Source organism: Mizuhopecten yessoensis, unplaced genomic scaffold (assembly GCF_002113885.1).
Source record: "Mizuhopecten yessoensis strain PY_sf001 unplaced genomic scaffold, ASM211388v2 scaffold2501, whole genome shotgun sequence".
Taxonomy (NCBI): Eukaryota; Metazoa; Mollusca; class Bivalvia; order Pectinida; family Pectinidae; genus Mizuhopecten; species Mizuhopecten yessoensis.
The window spans coordinates 143,554-148,170 of record NW_018404577.1 but is presented as its reverse complement, the minus strand read 5'-3'; positions in this window follow the sequence as shown (position 1 = coordinate 148,170).

The window sequence follows — 4,617 nt, the reverse complement described above, 5'->3', positions numbered from 1 at the left end:
ACACATCTATAACCAGGAGTCAAACCGATTAGTCGTTTTGCTCGTCATTTTGAAAATTAATAGTAACGAAGTGTATATTCGCTTAAAGCGAAGACAAATTAACAGTCATTTTAATGCAAACTTATATGTTTTACACCTTAGTGTACATATCTTATAATTGATTAGTCTGATTAAGGTGGCGAATTTTAGATATAGTACAAGTCGTTAAAACATCACACATAAACGTTTCACTGGTAGCTCTATATGAACCAACATACAATCTGAACTTAACAACAACAACAAAATAATTAAAAATAAGCGATACTTGTATAACTGTGAACTATACCCACTGACAGTGAAACTGTGAGCTATACCCATTGACAGAACAACTGTGAGTTAACCCCATTGCTAGTACAAATGTGAGCTATACCAACTGTTAGTATAACTGTGAGCTTTACCAATTGTCAGTAAAATTGTGAGCTATAACAACTGTCAGTATAACTGTAAGCTATACCAACTGTCAGTAAGACAGTGATCTATACCAACTGTCAGTAAAATTGTGAGCTATACAAACTGTCAGTATAATTGTTAGCTATACCAACTGTCAGTATAACTGTGAGCTATAACAACTGACAGTAAAACTGTGAGCTATAACAACTGTCAGAATAAATGTGAGCTATCACAACTGACAGTTAAACTGTGAGCTATACCAACTGTCAGTATAACTGTGAGCTATAACAACTGTCAATTAACCCCATTTCTAGTACAAATGTGAGCTATACCAACTGTCAGTAAGACAGTGATCTATACCAACTGTCAGTATCACTGTGAGCAATACCAACAGTCAGTATAACTGTGAGCTATAACAACTGTCTTTTAACTATGAGCTATAACAACTGTCAGTTTAAATGTGAGCTACAACAACTGTCCATATAACTGTGAGCTATAACAAATGTCAGTATAACTGAGAGCTATAACAACTGTCAGTATAACAGTGAGCTATAACAACTGTCAGTATAACTGGGAGCTATAACAACTGTCAGTATAACTGTGAGCGATACCCAGTCAATAACACCGTGAGCTATAGCAACTGTCAGTATAACTGTGAGATATACCAACTGTTAGTATAACTGTGAGCTATAACAACTGTCAGTATAAATGTGAGCTATACCAAGTCAGTAACACCGTGAGCTATAACAACTGTCAGTATAACTGTGAGCTATACCTACTGTCATTATAATTGTAAGCTATACCAACTGTCAGTATAACTGTGAGCTATAACATCTGTCAGTTTAACTGTGAGCTAGAACAACTGTCAATATAACTGTGAACTATAACAACTGTAAGTATATATGTGAGCTATAACAACTGTCCAAATAACTGTGAGCTAAAACAACTGTCAGTAAAACTGTGAGCTATAACAACTGTCAGTATAACTGTGAACTATACCAACTGTCAGTATAATTGTTAGCTATACCAACTGTCAATATAACTGTGAGCTATAACAACTGACAGTTAAACTGTGAGCTATAACAACTGACAGTATAACTGTGAGCAATAACAACTGTCAGTACAACTGTGAGCGATACCCAGTCAGTAACACCGTGAACTATAGCAACTGTCAGTATAACTGTGAGCTATACCAACTGTCAGTATAATTGTAAGCTATACCAACTGTCAGTATAACTGTGAGCTATAACAACTGTCAGTCTAACTGTGAGCAAGAACAACTGTCAATATAACTGTGAACTATAACAACTGTCAGTATATCTGTGAGCTATAACAACTGTCCAAATAACTGTGAGCTAAAACAACTGTCAGTATAACTGTGAGCTATAACAACTGTGAGTAAAACTGTGAGATATACCAACTGTCAGTATAATTGTTAGCTATAACAACTGACAGTATAACTGTGAGGTATAACAACTGTCAGTAAAACTGTGAGCTATAACAACTGACAGAATAAATGTGAGCTATAACAACTGACAGTTTAACTGTGAGCTATACCAACTGTCAGTATAACTGTGAGCAATAACAACTGACAGTTAAACTGTGAGCTATGACAACTGTCAATTAACCCCATTTCTAGTACAAATGTGAGCTATACCAACTGTCAGTAGGACAGTGATCTATACCAACTGTTAGTATAACTATGAGCTATACCAACTGTCAGTATAACTGTGAGCTATACCCACTGTTAGTATAACAGTGATCTATACCAACTGTCAGTATAACTGTGAGCTATACCAACTGTCAATTAAATGCGAACTATAACAACTGTCAGTATAACTGTGAGCTATCACAACTGTCAGTATAACTGTGAGCTATACCAACTGTCAGTATAACTGTGAGCTATACCAACTGTCATTATAACTGTGAGCTATGACAACTGTCAGTATAACTGTGAGCTATACCAGCTTTCAGTATTACTGTGAGCTATACCAACTGTCAGTAAGACAGTGATCTATACCAACTGTCAGTATAACTGTGAGCTATACCAACTGTCAGTATAACTGTGAGCTATACCAACTGTCAGTTTAACTTTGAGCTATACCCACTGTTAGTATAACTGTGAGCTATACCAACTGTCAATTAAATGCGAACTATAACAACTGTCAGCATAACTGTGAGCTATCACAACTGTCAGAATAACTGTGAGCTATACCAACTGTCAGTATAACTGTGAGCTATACCAACTGTCAGTATAACTGTGAGCTATACCAACTGTCAGTATAACTGTGAGCTATAACAACTGTCAGTAAAACTGTGAGATATACCAACTGTTAGTATAACTGTGAGCTATACCAACTGTCATTATAATTGTAAGCTATACCAACTGTCAATATAACTGTGAGCTTTAACAACTGACAGTTAAACTGTGAGCTAAAACAACTGTCAGTATAACTGTGAGCTATAACAACTGACAGAATAAATGTGAGCCATAACAACTGACAGTTAAACTGTGAGCTATATCAACTGTCAGTATAACTGTGAGCAATAACAACTGACAGTTAAACTGTGAGCTATGACAACTGTCAATTAACCCCATTTCTAGAACAAATGTGAGCTATACCAACTGTCAGTAGGACAGTGATCTATACCAACTGTCAGTGTAACTGTGAGCTATACCAACTGTCAGTATAACTGTGACCTATACCAACTGTCAGTATAACTGTGAGCTATAACAACTATCAATATAACTATGAACTATACCAACTGTCAGAAGGAAAATGAGGTATATCAATTGTCAGTAAAATTGTGAGCTTTACCAACTGTCAGGATAACTGTGAGCTATAACAACTGTCAGTATAACTGTGAGATATAACAACTGTCCATATAACTGTGAGCTATAACAACAGTCAGTATAACTGAGAGCTTTACCAACTCTCAGTATAAATGTTACAGTAGCTATACCAACTGTCAGTATAACTGTGAGCTATAACAACTGACAGTTAAACTGTGAGCTATAACAACTGTAAGTATAACTGTGACCTATAACAACCGACAGTTAAACTGTGAGCTATAACAACTGTCAGAATAAATGTGAGCTATAACAACTGACAGTTAAACTGTGAGCTATACCAACTGTCAGTATAACTGTGAGCTATAATAACTGACAGTTAAACTGTGAGCTATAACAACTGTCAATTAACCCCATTTCTAGTACAAATGTGAGCTATATCAACTGTCAGTAAGCCAGTGATCTATACCAACTGTCAGTATAACTGTGAGCTATACCAACTGTCAGTTTAACTTTGAGCTATACCCACTGTTAGTATAACTGTGAGCTATACCAACTGTCAATTAAATGCGAACTATAACAACTGTCAGCATAACTGTGAGCTATCACAACTGTCAGAATAACTGTGAGCTATACCAACTGTCAGTATAACTGTGAGCTATACCCACTGTTAGTATAACAGTGAGCTATACCAACTGTCAATATAACTGTGAAATTTAACAACTGTCAGTATAACTGTGAGCTATAACAACTGTCAATATAACTGTGAAATTTAACAACTGTCAGTATAACTGTGAGTTATTACAACTGTCAGTATAATTGTGAGCTATAACAACTGTCCATATAACTGTGATCTATAACAACTGTTAGTATAACTGAGAGCTATAACAACTGTCAGTATAATTGTTAGCTATACCAACTGTCAGTATAACTGTGAGCTATAACAACTGACAGTAAAACTGTGAGCTATAACAACTGTCAGAATAAATGTGAGCTATCACAACTGACAGTTAAACTGTGAGCTATACCAACTGTCAGTATAACTGTGAACTATACAAACTGTTAGTATGAATGTGAGTTAAACCTCCTGTCAGTAAACTGTGAGTAAGACCCTTTGTCAGTAAACTGTGAGTTAAACCTCCTGTCAGTAAACTGTGAGTAAGACCCCCTGTTAGTAAACTGTAACTAAGACCCCTGTCAGTAAACTGTGAGTGAGACCCCCTGTCAGTAAACTGTGATTGGGGCCCCCTGTCAGTAAACTGTGAGCAAGACCTCCTGTCAGTAAACTGTGAGTTAAACCTCCTGTCAGTAAACTGTTTGTTAAACCTCCTGTCAGTAAACTGTGAGTAAAACCCCTGTCAGTAAACTGTGAGTAAGACCTGTTGTTAGTAAACTGT